Genomic DNA, 20,193 nt, shown 5'->3' with positions numbered 1-20,193 from the left:
GTTCGATATGCTCTAGAATATGAAGACGTTAACTAGAGTGAATTCTGAACTGTGAAAACGTAATTTTTTAAAAGTGAAAGGAATAACTGAAAAGAGAAGTTATGCAGCAAAAAAAWTTTTTCTATTCATGTGTGAACTTTCAAAGATCCCTTGCTGGCATATGTTTATACCCACAGGAGAAAGAAAYGGGGACGTAAATCCAGCCCCGTCAATTTGGGCAACATGAATCAGAACCTAGCCGGCAGCTTTGAATTCACTGCAGCTGAAGTCATCTGCAGCTGCTGGTCCAAACCACATCTCTCTACGGCCCCTTCCACCGAGGAGCAAGCTCCGAAACCTCGCGTCCAAGGCTGTGCGCGCGCACGCCTCTGCACTGCTGCGTTGAGRGACGAGCACCAAGGGTGACAGGGAATATACTTGCAAAACAATCCGTTGTTATGAATATTTGTTTACGGGTTTTTCACGGAGGAGACAGCTGTCTGGAATAGGGCTGCTAACTACTTCCTTTCTATTACAGATGCTAGGCAAAAGGGGTTTTGCCAAAAATAGTAAAAACAACTATTATCCTCCTGTTATTTTAAAAATTCAGTGCATATTTCTTCTTGAGATGAACAGATGCAAGTTCCAAACATATGGATTTGAAATCTAGACGCAATCTATTCTGAGTGCTCGAGACTTGGATTTTGTGTTTGTTGGTTTTGCTTTTTTTTTTTTTTTTTTTTTTTTTTAACTGCTATTATAGGATTTTGTAGTTCCTCATCGTTAGTGCTCCCAGCAAGCATCTCCCTTCTTCTTAAAGACACATACAAATCCCATTCACCCTGGATCAACGCTGGAAATGAAGACAAAAAGTAACAGTTATTGAATGAATTGATTAAATTGAGTATGTTTTATAACCAGACTAGGAGAATGCCAATGCACAGGTTACATTTCCTTTTTTAAGTTCACCTCCAAGAATTCACGGACTGCCTCTCCCTTGAGCTTCTAGACGGAGTACATGCACAGCAGAGCACCTCAGCTCTCCTAAGGAGCCTCTGCAGCAAAGATAAATTTTTTTCTCAGTTTCCCGTATTGCAGACAAACTCCTTTCCCAGTGGCCTGTTTCGCCCACCTGCCAGCGAGACTTTGTCAGTGTTTGTTCAGTCTGATGCCCTACTATTCATAACCCAGGAAAAAAACCATATATATTAAATTAATCCRAATGCCTCGCCACGTGCCCTCTCTGAGCCCGAGACGAGGCAGAGCAGAGGTGCCCGAGCCCGGGTACCCGCACAGTGGCAGGGCGCTGGCTCAGATCGGGGTTAACGGGACACCCGATTAGCACAGCCCACACCCATACGGTGGTTAAGGTGTCGACAGTCACAGGCACGTCATTACCCTTAGCGTGCACGGCTATCGCGTCCAGGCAGGACAGGGGCTTAGAGGACTAGATGGAGTTCACGCAGATAACACAAGCCATAGGAAGCACGTGGCAGATCTTTATTGCTGATCCCATCTGAATTTAAGTTTTCAATTTTCCGACAAGCAACATAGTGCTACTGGACTGTAAGAGAAACAGAAATGGCTGCAGAATTAAAAATATTATTAATAATAATTAATAATAATAATAAAGCAACCAGCTCAAATAAGCAGCCATGTAAATACTAGTTACCAACCTTCACAGGTGGAGAGAAGATAGGGGTCCCACAGGCCAGGCCCAGAAGGGGGAGGGCTGGGGAGAAGGAACTGAAAACAACCTACCCAGTCCCCCTTTTGGGGACAGCTACCTAAAAACTGTTACAAACACCGTAACATGGTACTTGTGGGAGGGATGACATTCGAGCCAGGCTCCGCGCGGTCGCTGGCTTTTGCGCCGGGCAGGAGGCAGAGGACAAGGCGCAGAGCAGAGCTCTGGGCAGCCCCTACGTGCCCACCATCTCCCACCTCTCAGGCCCTCCCGTAACTTGCAACGGCACAGGGAGAGCAACCTCGGCTCCCCCAGGCCGCTCAGGGAAAGAGAGGGAATTCTACAAACGTGAAGGCAATTGGGAATTTTATTTCACTTTCAAAAGCACCAACGTTAAAACAGGTACAAGGAAGCTTCCAAATGCCAACTGCGAAATAGGTATTTAACTCCTTTTCAAAAAAGGAAAAAAATTAATTGTTTATYTCTATTTGATTAGCTAGCAGATAAGTGGATTTCAGGGAGATTAGAAAAGATACAACAAGGACATCCCATTAACCTATTCACCTGGTCACACATGAGTTTTATATCCAGTTTTGCTTACTCTGGGAAAAAGCAGAAACAGTACAAAGCACGAACTGCACAATAACACTGTATTTGTCAAATATTAGTTGTATCCTCATTGACAAGAGATGCAGCTATTGTCTTACCTGCCATCACAAAACACCTGTGAACTTYAAAGAACAGCTGATTAAAGAATAAGGTTATTTTTGTTAAATTATTCTACAAGCAGACGAAGCAGCATAGAGAATAACTATTTAAAATAAAATGTTCTAATTCATGGGCTTAATAAGTACTTTCTGATATACAGTATGAATAAAATGACTATTCAAACTAAAATCAGCATGTTCTTGGTCCAGGGAYATGCATAATAGACTAGTTAAATTCTATGAAACTAATTTACTTCCAACTGAAATTACTGGCACATAGTATGACTCCATCATTCCAGTAATTATGAGTTTATACAAGTATCTCATGATAAACATACAGCACTTAGTCTGCTTTCCACCTCCAAGCACTTCACAAGTCCTCTTTCTATTTTCCCCATTTTGCAGATAAGGAAACTCAAATTATTTACTTTAATCTTTTGAATATTCTTGTCCTGATGAAGCTGGAGTTGAGAAAGAAGTCACGTGACTATGAGTGCTGTTATGAAATCTAAAAAATTGAACAAAGTATTCAAGAGCTACTTGGACAATCTTCCATACTGACACACACCCCGAAAATAAATCAGCTCATGTGACAGTGAATCACAAACTAACATTCAGCAGGTCTGTCTTCAACTGCCTTGTTACTGCAGACTCCTTTGAAAGAAAGCATAGCACAAAGTGCTTGAATARGTTTGCTGAGGATATTGCATCAAGACATGATATGAAGTTTCTGCAAGACAGTGACAGTGAAACAGTGATTTTTGTCCCATCCAGAGGCTTGATAACCCCAAATGTCACATCCAGAGGTTTCATAACCCCAAATGTCACCCTGGCATATGGAATGCAGCTGGAGCACTAGTGAACTTCAATRTATCAGTGCTCAGCACTGAAAGCATTCCCCCTCTGCCTGTTTTTCCCCACAGTGACAGACCTTTAAGCAGCTCCATTAGTCTGAAATAGGCAAAAAGCAACAACTAAAAGACACCTTTCACAGAGGCAGGTGTGGCTAGGTCACACTGCTATCTATGCTCTCTCTTCTTCTTTACACCTCAGTACTTCAAAAACACAATAATTTGGTCCTGAGCAGAAATGAAAACATACTCTATCTGCAAATAGTTTTCAAGGTGCTGTTAAAAGCCTGCCCTGGAAGCCCTGCACTAGTGTGCACAGGGGTTCAGTTTGGGATTAGCTAGCGAGACACCACACACCCTTCTCCCGCGCTGACTCCCCTCCTGTACGACTTTCTACATCCTGCCCTTTTCTTAATTCTTGGGATAAGCTAAAATCAGTAACGAGTGATTTTTCTGCAGAAAGTTGAATATTAACCATATCTTAAAACAAAAACCCCACCACACACACACAACTTAAATTTGCCTAGGAGTGGACCTCCGAATATTTTTCACTGTTGTTTTGAACAGACACTTCCAGAAAAAGGGAAAATAAAATCTGCAAATCAAACACACACACACACACACACACGCACGCACCCAAGGTGCCCTTCAGCACTGCAGATAGGCAGACGCGTATTCTGGCCTAGATCAAAATCCAGGAGAACACCACACTGATCCATGCACGCTGGACAAAGAGGGTCAGTGGCTTTGCTTTTACTGACCCTCCTGACTGCACCTTCTGGATGTACTAAAGTGGTAAGTGAGGCCTCAGTTATGTGCACGAGCCCAAGCAAGTCCTATCGCTGCTGCTTTGCGGTTTCTTTGATTGTAACGGAGGACACGATGGGGGCTTCCTGCTTTTGATCACCAAAGACAGAGAGTAAAACTGCAGAGCTGAAATATGGCAACAAAGCAAATGGCTCAAAATAATAATAATAAAAGTGGGAAAAAAAGAAAGAAATCAAGCAACCAACCACAAAGAACTACAAATGAAGAAAACCACATGAGTATTCAGTAGTTTCCCTTTCTGCCAAGGAAGGGAAGAAGATGACACCACTAAGGATGTGGTTAATGTTGTAGTTGCACATCAGCTTAATCCCTCCACTRTCAAAATGCATCAGATCCCACTTCCATCATTTCCCTCTTCCAGCTACAGTCACATTCTCCCTTACAAAAACATCCAGCCCATGATAAGCTAATGCAAGCTGCTAGCCCATCAGGAACACCTCCTGCAGGCAAAGTGAACAGTTTTCTTTTGCACCAGTAAGTTGTACCAGTGTTTTGTAGGAAGCGACAAGCTCCAGGTGCGTGGTGGGGACAGCAGGGCCACACCGCCCAGAGCACAACCGCCCTTCCCAGTGCCAGAAAGTCGCGTCAGCTCAGCTCTGACACCACACCTAGGGACGGCAATGGGGCCCCGACCACTGCAGAGGCTAATGGTGATCGACCGCAGTAGCTGTGAAGTGTTGACAAGGGCCTTTGCATGGGTACATGAAGGATGACAGTCACACTCGATTGCCCAATATCCTGAACAGAAGCAAAGCGTGAGAACCAGYGTGCAGCCCAACAGGAAAGTCTGGCCAAGCTGATGGCTGGCTGCCTACGCAGAAACACCCTGCTCCTCCCCTCCTTGCCGTGGGTCTGGTCTGGCAGTGCAGCAAGCCTGCTCAGCTCACTAACCTAGCCAGAAACATACCCATTTTCTTTTAGATTATCCTGTTAATTGAAAAAGCTGAACTGACCCACAAACTCAGACGAGGCTCAGTGTCAGCAGAGGAAGACAGTGGGAGAGAAGGATCCCTTCCAACAGCAAATGGGTTATCTGCTGTCTCATTAAGCTCCATCCTTCAAGCTTTGCCATACAGGCATGTGAGAGAGGATGGAAGAAGCAGTGGTACAACTCAAGATACTATAACCAGACAGAATAGCAGGAGGGGGAAAAAATAGTTTAGGAATGGGAATTCAGGTACTGGTACAACAACAAAAGGCAGAGTTGCAACAGAGCCTTAAAAAAACGTGTTACTAGTCCCCATCAAGGTGGAGAGCTGGGCAGAGAGCAACCTCATGAAGTTCAACAAAGGCAAGTACAGGGTCCTGCACCTCGGGAGGAATAACTCCAGTACAGTCTGGGGGCTGACCTGCTGCAAAGCAGCTCTGCAGAGAAGGACCTGGGAGTGCTGGTGGACAAGTTAACCATGAGCCAGTAATGTGCCCTTGTGGTCAAGAAGGCCAATGGTATCCTGGGGTGCACTGGGAAGTGTTGCCAGCAGGTCGAGGGAAGTGATCCTGCCCCTCTACTCAGCCCTGGTGAGACCACATCTGGAGTACTGTGTCCAGTACTGGGCTCCCCAGTACAAGAGAGACATGGAGCTACTGGAGAGAGTCCAGTGTAGGGCTGTGAAGATGATTAGGGGACTGGAACATCTCTACCGAGAGAKCTGGGCCTCTTTAGCCTGGAGAAGAGAGGACTGAGAGGGGATCTTATCAATGTGTAAAAATATCTTAAGGAAGAGTGTCAAGAGGTTGGGGCCAGACTCTTCAGTGGAGCCCAGCGACAGGACAAGAGGCAACAGGCACAAACTGAAACACAGCAAGTTGCATCTGAATATAAGGAAAAAGCTTCTTTACTGTGACAGTGACACAGCGCTGGAACAGGTTGCCCAGAGAGGCTGTCAAGTCTCCTTCTCTAGAGATATTCAAAACTTGCCTGGGTGCAATCCTGTGCGGTGTGCACTAGGCTTCCCTGCTTGAGTAAGGGGGTTGGACTAGATGATCTCCAGAGGACCCTTCCAACCTCAACCACTCTCTGATTCTGTGAGAAGCACAGGAGAGATCCCGGATCTGAAGCCCAGTTAGGAACACCTTTGTTAAAAGGACATTTCCCTTCCAGTTCTGAAATCAAAATTGATTCCTTCAGTCCCTCCCCTAGCTCTCCTGGTTCACATGCAAGGATTTAAGACAAACAGTCTCCAGGCAGGTGTGATGTACAATTACTAAGTCATAATTACAAAGGAAGTAGCAGTATTTTTTCTTTGTTTCTTTCCCTCTCAGCTGTTAAAGGCTCTGTCATGTGCCCCAAAGAGAAAACCACACTAGCAGTACAAAAACCCAAAAGACATATAAAGTTCTCCAGGGATTAGTCTGCTTTCTTGTCCTAGGTTTGTAAAGCACTTGTCGTTCTAGAATCTTGGTCTCTAATGGGGTCCAAGCATTACAGCAATACAAGCAATTAAAAAACCCTCCAAACAAATAATTCAGTGGTTATGGCTCTACAAAATCAAAGAACTGTACTGAACACTTACGAGTGCCAAGTCACTGACATCTAAACCATTAGCATTCACAGAAGGGGTGCACTTGCAATAGCAACTATATGATTTAGTCCAACTTTACAAAGCAGTTTTTTCATAACTTAAGCTATTTCCAGTGCTCTTTACAAATATCAAGGAGCTTGTGGTTCATTTGTTAAYTAATCTTCTCTACCAATGAAATAACAGCAATTGTTAAACGAATTTTATTTTTGATGTGGGATGTGCTTACAGGCTTTGCCTTTATCAACTTGGGCTTGACTTGCCAATTTCCTGTTTTAAAAAAATGCCTTAACAGTTCAACATTTCTTATACTTCCTTTTTTTTTCCTTAAGTCACATTTTCCTAGTTTTTATAGAATTAAGAGGAAAGCTTCCTGCTGTCATGATTTTCTTAAAGGGAAATTACTATTTATAGTGCTCTCCCTTCTATTGCACTAACACGCATTTAGCAAATAAACCAAAGAGAAGACCCCATGACCCAGYAGCTCTGCCTCGCCTCACGCCGTCTTTACCGCTTCCTCCCACGCGCTCCTTCCCCCCTCAAGACGGCTGCTTCTTCAGGCTGCCTCCTCCCAGGCGGCAGGAATACCGTATTGCGGTATTACTAACAGCGACGCTCCCACTTGACCCCGCGCTCTCCTGCCAGCCAGGGTATCGGACTAAGCTAATAAGGCCCAGTGGAGCTAGGCCAGTAGAGCAGCTCTGGTGCCTCCCCGGTTGGGAGCATGGTTCCAGCTGTTCACCACAAAAAGCCCCGTATATTTTAGAGGGAGGRGTGGGAAAAAAAGAAGGAACAGAAGACAAGCAAAGAAAAAGAAAGGAAAAGGGAAAGCTACGGCCTACTCTAACATTGCTGTGCCACCCATCTTTATTCAGCATGTTGCTCATTTAACACCTTTACAAAACAGCTTACAAATACAAACTGCCACTTTCCAGTTAATTTAATTTTCGGTCACCAAAAAGAATAAGGATTTTACTTCAGTTTAGTAGTTTAGCAAATGGTTGCATCCACAACTTAAAAATTACCTGTGCCATACTGGAAATCAAAGACAGCTGAAAAACTCAAAAGTAAAACAGGTCAGAACATAGTGACAATCATTTTGTTTCCTTATACAAATATTAATGAAAATGCAAGTTTGTGCAGTGACAGGTATTAAAAATAAGGTGCAAATTATTCCTGCTTTGAGTTAATTAAAAAAAAAAATCACAAAAGAACAAACACCAGTGGGACACATCAGTACATTTCCAGAGCACACTACCAGATCACATGAACTATTAAAGAGTTAGAAAAATGACCATCCAATCAAATATTCTATGTCTGAAAAGAAACAGCAGCAAATGCTTAGATAACGTATGGTAGCAGGCAGCAAATACATGATGATCCTTCCCTCAGTCCCACAGCTTCCAGCCTCCGTTCTTTAGGGATCACCTGAGTCAGCAGAYGCATTTGTGCCACCGTGTCTACCAGCTGCTGACGTGTTCGCCATGAGTTTCTTTAAACTCTTCCTGAATCCATTTATATTTCTGGTACATAATATGTGACTACATAAGCTTTTTTTTAACCCATTCTACCTTAACTCTGATTGTATGCTTTTTAGGGAAGAGAAACTTAGTGGCACAATGCTGTCATCTTTCTCCTTCTGCCCTTCACTACCATCCCCATCACTTCATAAGAAGTCTCAGGCTTACTTTCTCCAAAGCGCATCAGTTCCTAAAAATATCTCATAACAGAAAAAAAAAATCCACTATCCATTTGTGCCTGTTTTCTCTTGCCTCAAATATATAAACAGCTTCAGTCCTTTGGCTTGGTGCTTAGGACCAATGTAAACCTGTATTTCCAGGCTAGWCAGCAAACTAGGACCTTCTTTACGGAGCCTGTTAGCTCCTGCCATTAATACATATTACTTCTTTCCTCCAGTCCATCTAACCTTGCTAAATGCAAGTGTCCAGATAAAAATCATCAAAAGGAATTCCCCAGGTCAAACCCTTTCAGAAGGGGAAGGTAATAACACGGAAAGTGGTAAAAAATAACAGAAGTTTAAGAAGCGTATTTCACCTCCTAGTGCAATAAAGGTGCAAAACYGGAGACAGTTGTGACCTTTTACTTTTACACGATAAAGTTACACTGAGAGTTAAACACAGCCTTCACAGAGACCACATCAATACTAATGAAATTATAATTTCCTTTAAATTGCTGCTATCCACACCCCAGCCCTCATCAGCCAGCCAGAAATAGATTTTCATCACTTATTTTAATACGAAAGCAATCAATACACTTTTCCTTACAGTTATTTTACTATTATCTATGAATTCTAGAATTAGAAAAGGTGCCAGCAACAAGATASACACAGTTAAATTTCACTGCTGTCTTTCTTATGGAAAAAGATTTTAAAATTCCACCCAATTTTGAGACAAGCTGGACTAAAGCAATTTCAGTGACCTTCAAAGAACAGAATCTTCACAYATTAAAACACGATGAATAGACCAGAATATTAAAGTACTATCAGTAAAACATGATGGATTGAGCAGTTCTTCCTTTTCATAATGACTGTGTCCTGTCTGTTGTTTTTCTGTATCATTCAGTATTGGCTTCTGGCTGCTTAGTTCTAACATTAACATTTGCACTGAAAGAGATCTCATACAAAACTGCAGTAAGATCACATTTCTTTTAACTTCATGGATGACTCACACAAGCAGAGGGCATTAAACAGAAGACACATACATACACAAAAATCTGAGCTACCAAAGGAAGTTTTAATCTTGTGTTAAATAACAAGCAAAGCATTCTAGAGTTTTCAGAATTTTTCAATAGGAAAATTTTGGAATATTGTCAGTAATGCCAAAATAATGTCAACAATAAGACCAGTCTGGAAAAGTTAAGTCTATTGTCTAGAAGGACTAGATTATATACTTGATAAAAGCACCTTCACAGACACACATACAAAAATCAAAATTCATGTAAGCATCCTGTTAGTCCAGAAGCCAGACCAGTTTGCAGAACAAACGGTTAAATGGGTTTTTAACTACAGTGCACGGTTTTTAACTATAGTGACCTGGACCAGGTCTTAAAATAAGTTGGTTTACCAAAGCAACAAGGAGCTAACAGACAGCAGAGCAATACAGTATTGYCAACTTCATTAATGAGTGCAGACAATGCTCACACTGCTAAATGTGAATATTTCATCCTTATTAGAATTTAAATGTTGGGTTTCAATTCTTAGATAAAGCTCCATCACTAAGTCTTCTATTTTATTTTGACTTAGTGATTATCTTTATCTGTAACAGCTTGTTTGTAGCAGCTTCCACATTTAAAACTGAGTCACACAGAAATCTTGACAAGCCAAAGGACAAAAAGACCTGCCAGCTGCCTTACAGTGGGCGTCCAAGTCATAACAGCAAAATATGGCTCCAAGCAATGGCATAACTAAGAGTTACTGAAGAGAAATGATGTAAAAAATACTCATGAAAAATACTCATGGAAACTGATTTGGCACCTATAGCTGCCACAGAACTATTAGAGCTATAAGGAAGAGTGTTACAAGATCTTTAAAGAAGGAAGTAGATAATCTCAACTAACCTGTGAATCCTTCTGGTATCTTCACTACCTAAACAACAGCTACACAATTGTTCACCATGTTGATTGCAGGTAAGAACAGCATCAAAATATTTCTTACAGGTAATACGTTTGTTTCAACCTCAATGTAACTGCTGCAAGCATGACATGGGAGGCCTTCACCAACTCTGCTGAATTATAAACAAGGTATTTTGTGCTTTCACTCATCTTCCTTAGCATCAGTGACCTTTTTAAGATGACAAAGACAAAACCATTAGCTCATCTGTAGGAGATGGGACAGAAACACAAAAGAGATGCAGGAGCTGAGGAAGAAACACTAGGAATGAAAAATTCAAGTTAGAAGTTCAAATCCTGCCCTGCAGAAATACCTCATTACAAGATCAACTTGTTCTTTGAAGGAGTATCAGAAGGTCTTGAGTCTATTTTCTCTACCTCTCAAACAGCAGCAGTGATCTACAGCAGTCCTGGAAACTGCACATCACACTACCTTAAACATGCAAAACAAAAACCCTAACTGCAGAAGAGACTGGAATTCAGGTCTTCTGAAACCCCATCTCCAATTTAGGCAGAGCTCAYGAGCTTTTGTTGAGAAGATCTGCTCAGGTACTTTGTTTCAATTTCAGCTACCAAATCTATAACTTCAAGTAGACCAGATATTCAGARCTATAACATGACTTCTACTTATTTGGGCAGCTGAATATGGATCTTTTTCAAAAAGTGATATTACAAGTACAAACAGAACCGACAAGCTAGAATACTTTAACACTAAGGTTAGCTGCATCTGTATGAAGTCTTCATGAAGGCAAGTTCTGCCTCCTAGAAAGCCACAGAATCAAAAGCTTGCACAAGCCAGCAGATGTCTACACACTGCATAAACAAGCATACAGAATTGCAGCAAAGCATCCTCAGAAGATCAATAGCTGGAAAAGCATTTACAATTTAAGTACAAATTTCTTGCCTGAAAGCACAGACATGTCCTGCAAAAATGTTCCACGAGAATTCCTTTGTAAAAGTGGATACTTAATATAATGAACTATTTTACTCCTAGTTATTAACTGGTAACACATAAGACGGTCACTTTAATCAAATTTGGAATGAAAAAAATTGTCTTGTACTTTACCGTTCTAGTTAATAAAATTACTCGCCCTCTAGCAAAAAGTCCATAAAGTATGCATGTCCAATAATGGGCACACTTACATTTGTGAACTAACTCAATTATATCTCCTGCTGTGTATAGAGTTACAATATTAATTATTCAAAAATATTAAGATAAAAAACAAGACTTCACAGAAAGAGTCTTAAGACCTCAGTTTTTTACAACCCAGTACTGTATCAGATAACCTTCAGAGCTTCGAAACTAAATTTTTTTATGTATATATGTATCTTAAAATCAGTGGGGGGTTATCTGCTTGAACCCTTTACTCAAAGCAGACCTATCTTCAAGGTGAGATCTGGTTCTTGTAAAATGTTAAATATCTCCAYGGTTGGAGATTCCCCAGCCTCTCTGGGCACCTCTTTCAATGCTGTACCAATCTTAGAGGGAAGAATTTTTTTCCCCTTTTGTCCAAATGAAATTTTCCCAACTGCAACATGTTCCTGTTGCTTCTTGACCTTCCTCTGTGCAATTCCAAGAAGACTCCAACTCCATCCTCTTTAAATCTTGAAGATTGTAATTAGATGCCCCTGTAGCCTTCTCTAGGCTAAACAAGCTCAGTTCTCAGTCTGTCTTTGAGGACATCACACGCTCTGGCCATTCCAGCCACTGAAGTGACTCTCTGCTAGACTCTGCAGTTTGGCAACAGACTTTGGCCATCCAGTCAGCAGCAATACCAAGGGAGAATTGTACATCACAAATAGAAATATTCATAAGCAACTTACCTAAATATGTCTCAGATATTTAACAGTTACACTAATGAGACAGTGAATGTCTTTACTGAATTTATTTTTATTTTCAGTTCGCTCATTACAAGCTAATCAGATCCAATCAAAAGACAAGACATCAGCTGTTCATAACATATGGCACTGATCAATAGGAAAGCAATCACTGCACAAACAGTATTTGCAGTGCATGTGGCTTATAAATGCATTCTTTAACCTTAATACAAAAACATTAAGTAGTATTCATGGCCTGCAAATATACCCTTCCCTCCTCCCCAGCAGTAGCATGACCATACAATGAATACTTTGCACATGTACTGGCAAAAGTCAGAGGAGCCCGTGCCCCAAGCCTTCTACTAGCCATCTGTCAGGACTTGAGGTCTTTTCTTCCCTCTGATCCATAATTTGGCTGTTTCAGGTACCATCTCCTCTGAAGACTGGCCATGGCTMCTGACTTCAGGTAAGCATCATACAGCCAGTGGAATTAATTTCTCAAGTGCCTGCTTAAATGTTTTGCTAATACCTAGCTCATGACACAGGCAAYGGCTTCAGTCTCTCCAGCTCAGTTTCTGAAGCACATTGTAGCATTGGCTTTTGGTCATTTACTACAGTTTAAAGCTTGATTCCAATAGCTTGTAAGAATCTGTGCTTCTCAGTGTGCCAAAAGAAAAGTCCACTGAACACCTAAACGAGACATAAGTATCTTTGCTGTGACAGATAGGAGAGGAGGATAGAAGACAAGGAAATTCAGTGACCAAAYAGCTCCTTCCAATTCTGAGTTCCACTTTCCTAAACATACTCAAGTTCTTGCTTTGCTCATGTATTCATAATGAAGCAAACACTTCCCATGTCTCTGCCCGTCCAAGTAACACTCATATACTTAAAATAACAGCTAATTATTGCACAAAAGAAGAGCAACCAGAGGAAATGAAAAACTTCTTAAAAATAACTGCACTTCAAGATATTCTGCTGCTAGCTCCTTTTTACCTCCCCCCCCATTCTTCTCCTCAGGGTGACATCTGAACAATGATTACCTTGAAGGACTGTTTTCTGAAGTCATTTGCAGAACAGCTCTGAGTCGTCAGATTCCTCAGCTAGATGAAGGACAAAAGTACTTCTCTACTAAACGTAACCCCCTCTGGAAAAGACTGAAAAAAACCTGCACAATTCATAGATATATCGTTACTCTTTATATTGCCACTTGTTCACATTTAATTATGCATAATCTCACTGCACCAGTTTAATACGATGATGTGCTTTAAAATATATTAAATGATTTCACGTTTTCTAAAATCTGGTATAGCAATTTCAGTACCATCAAAAAAAGTCTTAATGCCTACAYTTGTCCCCAGCCATACAAAGCACAGAAGACACAAGCAATTTTACATTACCAAGGCCTTGCAAACAGACCAACAGTAGCAGCGCCTGTGTCAGCAGGTTCAGCCTCCCACATCCAGTGTCCCGAGGACTCCATTATTTCATGCCAGTTGCAAGCAAAACAGTTTGTAAACAGGCACCCGGACTTTCCAAACCAGCTAGCTGTCCCGGGGGAGCTGCAGCTTTTAACCTCAAAATAGCCATGCTTCTCTAAGGCTGGGCTTGCTTTTGTTTTTATTTGGTATTTTTAATTCAAAATACGCGAGTAGATTGCAGGAAAAAAAGCGTATCTAAAACTTAGCACTACTCTGCGAGCTAGTAGCCTGAACACAACGTATAAATAAATCCAAGTCGTGTCAAACAGCATTCCACAGTAATGTGTCAAATGAAAAGCAGAAAGACTTGTCTGTTTGAAGAAAACAATTGTTTTCATTTATATGCAAGCCAGTCTCCTATACATTAACTCAGGCTTTTACGATTTAATGACAAGTCTCCCTGAAAGACTCAATATGTACAAACAGGACCATGAAAAGCCCACTGTATACTAGGTTGTATTTCTAGATGTTGTTTAGGTGGGAGTGTATTCAAAGCATCTCTTTGGGCAGATGAGGTACCAAAATTGAGCTTCTCTCTTAAAAAGATAATATAAAAAAATACCAGTCAGTACAAATGATCATCTCTGCTGGCCTCCAAAAGACAATATTCTAGAATAAATCTCCTTCGTGAAATCACGTAGGAGATTACACTAACCCTCATTTGTCTGCATTAAGCATAAAGCCTACRGCCATATGTAATACTCTACCACAGATAAAAATATTTTTTAAAAAAATCATTAATTTCAAATAGACATTTAATAGTTCCCCTGTTACATGCTAATGAAATGTCTACTATGAATGGCCAGATGCTCAAATGGATTAAACAGTGTTCAGCCTTTAAATCCCACATCTGTAAATCAAGACTGACCTAGTGACCCAAAGTAAAATTTAATAATAAAGAAGTGCTTAACATCCACATATAGATCATTCAAAAAAAGCAATAAAAATTGTTTGTTCAAAGCCTGTTTGGACATAAAGACAGTGCTCATAAGGGGACATAATGAGAAGAGCTGGAAAACGGCAAGTGTGGGGTCCCCTATTTATCCTTGAAACAGGTTTAGCAGAGGCAGTGGAAAAGCAAGCTTGCCAACACAATACCAGCTAGCAATCTGGAAAAATCACCTCTGGAAGAAGGAGTATATAAGACATCACCTTTATGTCAATATGACTGTTGYTTTCTGTCAAGACTTGCCAGTAAGAGAGTAACTCGCATCCACAGTAACTGTGAATTCTGTAGCAAACAGCTACCTCACCAGAACAGAGAGCAGCAACACATCCAACATGAGCTAGAGAATAACCACGGGGTGGGCACCCTTCCCTTGCTATGGCCTTCGGCTAGGTTCAAGGTGGTATCTGAAGGGAGAAAGTCTAATCGCTTTTCAAGGACCAAAGCCAATCTGTTTCCTGCACATTTCACAATTACAGTCGTGCTGCTTGCACGCGTGAACAAGTCCACTGCAGTCCATTAAAAACCAGCTCCACATAATTCACTCATTTCAACAACAACAGAATATTTACATTTTGGAGAAGCAAGGAGTTAATAAAAAAAAAGTATTTAATTACAAAGATGATACCAACTTCCATTAGGAATACATAGTCACCATGTGCAAATGTGACACAACATCTGAAAGGACTTCAGGTATATACACTGGGCTCACATAAGCATAGAAAAGCTCATATACCTCTGACAGTTTAACTACTCAAAGAAATAACTCCTTTCCCCAACCCACATGCACATTTTTGTTAGGCACTAAGACTTGTATCTTGTAGATTAAGCATCTTGTAGATTAAAAATTTATCRTAGTCACATATGTTGCAATAGTGACCTATTAACCACATTTGCAATCTTTCCTCCTAGACTCCTATGTACTGTAGTGCATAAAAGCAGAAGGCAGATCGGTGGAATTAGGACTGGTATAGCTTTAATTAAAAGTAGTGTCTTTTCCCATACCAAATAAAAATGGCAGTCCTGGCAAGAGAGATGCAGCGTAAGAGCTTTATTTRAAAGGGAAAGCCCATACATGACTGAAAATACCTGCAGAAGTAACATTTTAGCTTACTGTTGGGGGTACAACAGTGCTTTAAGAAATGAATTTTAGGGCCCCTCATTTAAGCCAGCTGTAATATGAACAGCATGCAAACACTGATCATGCATTCATAATGAAATCATTTAAAATAATTCTATCTCATACAGCACAACAAAAATGTCTTTTATAGGACAAATGCCTTGCTAAAAGCCTGGTCCTAATCCTGTTCTTCCCTTTAAATGAAATCCTGCCATCAAAACACTCGCAATATTTACAGAGCCATCCTGAAAACTTGTGTAAAGTCTCTATACCATTTAAGCTCTGTAGGAGAAAGGCTCCGAAATGCCTGGCAAGTGGGCGAGTTGGGAACAGGGGCAGAGGGTGAGAAAGCGCAAAAACCCTGATACTGCATTCTGTCTACCATGTATTGCTTTCTCTGAACTAACTGCATTTAAAAAAAAAAACCCTTATACATCTATTGTATCACCAGGTCTGTTTGAACACTATCCTCCMATCTCAGCCTTCGTTCCAGCACGAGAAATGAACATGTATCACATCCAAAACCCACTCAAATGAAAAGSAAGCAACACGAAAAGGCACGTAAATCAAACAGATGTGGCAGCGAGCAGGATTTCAGGGAGACAAGAGATTTGAATTGCTCCATTTGTGTCAGTTCGGCCAGTTATTGTTCTGACTTACTACTCGAACGATCCCAAATTAAACTGCTTGAGCCGAAACAAACAAAATCTCTAAAATTATTTCCCCCCCTCCCCCAACTCTAAACAGCGGTTTCAGAAATGAATTCCCGTGGCACCACCGTCTTTAAATCACAAATACACCGCCTCAATTAAAAAATCATTCTGCGCGCACCGTGCATTTCGTACTGACCTTACAAACGCCGCGTTTGCTCCTCTTGGTCAGAGATCATTAACAGTCGGGGCGAAATCCTTTTATGTGCTCCTCCAGCCAGCTAATTCCAGCCTTCCATTACCACCCTCCATTGCAGACAGCCCTGCAGGCAGCACCCGCTCCCCGGCTTTCGCTGGCTCCCAACCCCGCCAGGATAATCACATTCCGGCGGGGAGCGAACAGATGGCAGGCTCCATGGTAACCAGTCCTCCCCGGCTAACTGGCAGCACTGGGACGCTCCCCGGGACTGGGCAACAAGCGCTCTTTGTGCTCGGGCCTCGCAAAGCCCGCCGGCGGGGACGCGCAGCCCCTAGCACCCGCTGGGCGCGCCTAGCAGGTGCGGGCGGAGCACCTCCCCGAAAGCCCGCCGCCGGGTTTCACCTTGACGCTGCCCGCTCCGGCCTCGCGGACGGGAGGAAGGGGCTTCGCACACCGCGCAGCGCAAACGGGCGCGGGGAAATTAGCCGAGGACTGTTTTTCCCCCTGACAAAACGATTTTCTGAAGGCGGGCTTATCCCTGCTGCCCGGGCTTTGCTGCAGCGCCGCGGCCCCCGTACCCTCAAGCTGCCCTTCCTCGGAACACCGTAATCGCCCAGTCTAGGGTTTTAAGTAAACAAGAATCTTGCAATTCCTCGCTTTTGCTCTTCGAGCCTGTCGGGCATATCTGCTCCTGCGTCCGCTGGGACTAGTGCTGATTCAGCAGGCAGGAGCTGCCGTTTCTCGCCGCCGTAGGTGGAGGCTGCCTGCGGGGGGAGAGGGGGGTGTCGGGACCGCTTTTGGAGACGAGGAGGAGGAAGGCGGGGTGTTCAACACCGGTTGCTTACGATCTTGTTGGCAAAATAGCTKTGAAAGACTCCATTTGGGATTTAAATGCTAATCAGACGCACAGGACCCATTTCTCCAAATACCTACTAAATGCGCATGGGGCGGGGGGGAGGGGGAGGGAGGAACAAGCCACAGCATAGTATTTCATGGCCTAAATCTGTTGACACATTCAGCCTCGCTCCCCCTCACTCCCAGAACACCACACATCATTTGTGTCTAACACCGTGTCAAAAAATCGTGGGCAATTTTATTTAAGGCTGAGCCAAATTTGGAGCTCAAGTTCCTACATGCTAACTGGGTTGGGTTTTTTGCTGTTGGTTGTTTTTGCTGTTGGGTTTTTTTCTTTGTAGGGAAAATGTTTTCCTCTCTCCCTTAATGACACCTTTGATCTCCTTGTAGCTGGTCTTGCAGGGCAGCATSTGTTCCTGTAAAAGAATTAAAAACCCTGTGCTGGATCCTAGCTGCCCAAAGACGCCCATCTTTTCCCACAGGTGATTTGTGCTAGAGTTCAATGACCTTCTTCCTTCCTGAATCTTCAGCTTCCTTCATCCTCACTACAGGAGCAAGTTAGTTATGTTTTGCAGCAAATGCGATTAAGTTTATCAGGACACTGCTACAAGACATTGCTATTCAACCAATACCCCCTTAGCACTGGGAGCCCCTTGGCTCATCACCGACAGTGCTGCAGGGCTTGGGGCGCTGCACCTGTAAGCTGTACGAGACAGCCCCCGGCCCTGGAGAGCAGCGGGGCGCGGGAAGGGACTCACGCGCAGCTTGCACGGGGCACCGGGCAGAGTAAGGGGCAGTGGCAGTTAGCATCTATTTCAGCTTCCTTCTTGGAGTAATTTCAAGCCAGATTTTACACACATTTTTTTTCAAATATACATACATACATAGCTTTTAATAAACTACATGCAGCACCCATCACACGACAGGAGAATGGGATGTGTTACAAATTTCAGCAGAAGTAATAAGTAAGTTACATGGAGCAACTTTGGAGCATGTATATTAGATCCAAATGTTTTATTAGAACTACTTGAAGGAGAGAAAGGAAAACAGCATATCATAAACAACACATTGACATCCTGTCTCTGGATTTGATTCTCTTACAAGTAAAAGGAATGTCTTTTTTAATAATACTGTATACTTCAGGTTTTACCAGCCTCAGCTGCTATCTGACAAGCTATTTTGCTCAAGTTGACAGATACTATCAAACTGGACTTCAGAGTATGCCATTTAAATTAGTCTTTTTGATTGCCTAAAAATCTATTCATCCAAAAGCAGTCATATGAGTTTAGAATAATGTATACTGCTAGTTTGTAAAAAATAGAGAAGTTAGTCTCCATTATCTGTGTAGGATTTAAAAGTTTCATTTATAAAGCCAATAACAGCATTTAAGAAACCAACAACAGGCCTCACATACACACRGTTTTGAACTTTTGCTAATTTCTCATATCTGTTTTTATAGTTTTACTAGAACAGCCTAGTAACTCATGAAAATTATATCAAGTGTATGTTACTGCCAGAGAGATAGCAATAAAATATACAATTGATTTGTTCTATTACCGTACCACCTTTGTTTCTCTAAAGGAAAAGCATTACTAACTTTTCAATATGAGCCTATCCTTAGTTAAAGTTTCTGATCAGGTGTAAAAGCTGCACATCTCACTAACATTTGTACCATTTGACCAAAAGACCCCATAAAACAAAGCAAAAAAAAWTTTTGATATCAGAATGTGACACAGGACTTTAGAATACATACGGACATCTTAAATTTGGATGCTTTTTTCAGAAGGGGAGAAATACTTCTCCAGAACTTCAGAAACAAGGTGAGACAGACCAATAATTTATTATCAGTAACAGTTTCAGTATAGTATGTGTGTATTTCTACTAACTTGACACCACCTGGTAATGAGGAAGTTCACTTCAACAGAAACAGGATGTCTAATTTTTTAAGAGTAGAAAAAACATTCTGTAGGCAACTGCAAGGGCTGAAACTCACCAAATGTCCTTGTACTTGTCTAGAACATAAAAACTCCGAAGAATTTAAGTTCTCCATGATCACCATTGAGGGATTAAGGCYTCCACACTCATCCTCAAAGATTCCTTTTTATGACAGCTGGGCTTTTCCAGTCCTATCCATTTCCTTCCCAGATTAAAGGACATTGTACTTAGCAGAGTAATGAACTAAATCTGCAGCCAGGAAGAACTTCCTCAGMAGCACCGCTGCAAATATGAATAGGTGGACTTGCCACACGGTTTTAGAGCCAGTGACTTGCAACTGGCTGACACTTCCTCAAAGAAGGACACTTCCTTCACAAGAAAGGAGACTGAGTCACTTCTTTCACATCATTATGGGCTTGTAGGCTGGGAGYGCGTGCATGCTGAGTGTGGGAGAAGGGGCAGAGAATATTTTGTTTTTGTTCTTAAGGCCACCAATTAAACGATATCATTTACATATCGATATCATTACAATTACGATATCATAATGTTACACTAACGTTATGAGAAAAAGCCCCTCCAAAGTTTTACTGCTTGTAAAAGCAGCATTCACAATACAAAGATGAGCTATCTCCTTCTCACCAGTTCAACAATGTGGACACTCTCTTCTCTGCAGCAAATCATTCTTCCAATGACTAAAACAGCTATGTGGATGGCCATTTTTGTTGTCTCTTAATGACAGTTGTCAAAGAAGCACAGACAAATTTCATACTAAGGTGTTTTAGAGACCTACAAACATTTGGTATAGACGTCTGAAAGTTATTCTTCTGTCTTAGGCTGTCCTCCAGCTTTCAAGTGGAATTAAATACCTTACAGAAGGAGAAAAATAGGATTTTCATGGTTATGTCTCCAAAAAYAGTCATTTTCAAATTAGGAGCAGTCCCAGTGCAATACACCTAAACACTTATTTCATAAACTGGAATTACTTCAGTTTCCA

The 20,193-nt window shown here is 41.8% G+C and overlaps 1 protein-coding gene across 1 annotated transcript in view; it reads right to left on the bottom strand.

Moving 5' to 3' along the window:
- Nucleotides 1–13,461, bottom strand: part of FGD4 (FYVE, RhoGEF and PH domain containing 4) — a 72,577-nt gene extending 59,116 nt beyond the window's left edge. The window contains exon 1 of the mRNA XM_085324196.1: nucleotides 13,414–13,461. The gene's annotated coding sequence lies outside the window, so the exon portion shown is untranslated. The remainder of the gene's footprint in view (nucleotides 1–13,413) is intronic.
- Nucleotides 13,462–20,193: the final 6,732 nt, after the last annotated feature.

This window comes from Rhea americana, unplaced genomic scaffold (assembly GCF_003343005.1).
Source record: "Rhea americana isolate MKP2758 unplaced genomic scaffold, rheAme1 scaffold_9, whole genome shotgun sequence".
NCBI lineage: Eukaryota > Metazoa > Chordata > Aves > Rheiformes > Rheidae > Rhea > Rhea americana.
Note: the sequence above shows the minus strand (reverse complement) of the source record. Positions and strands in the feature narration are given on the sequence as shown.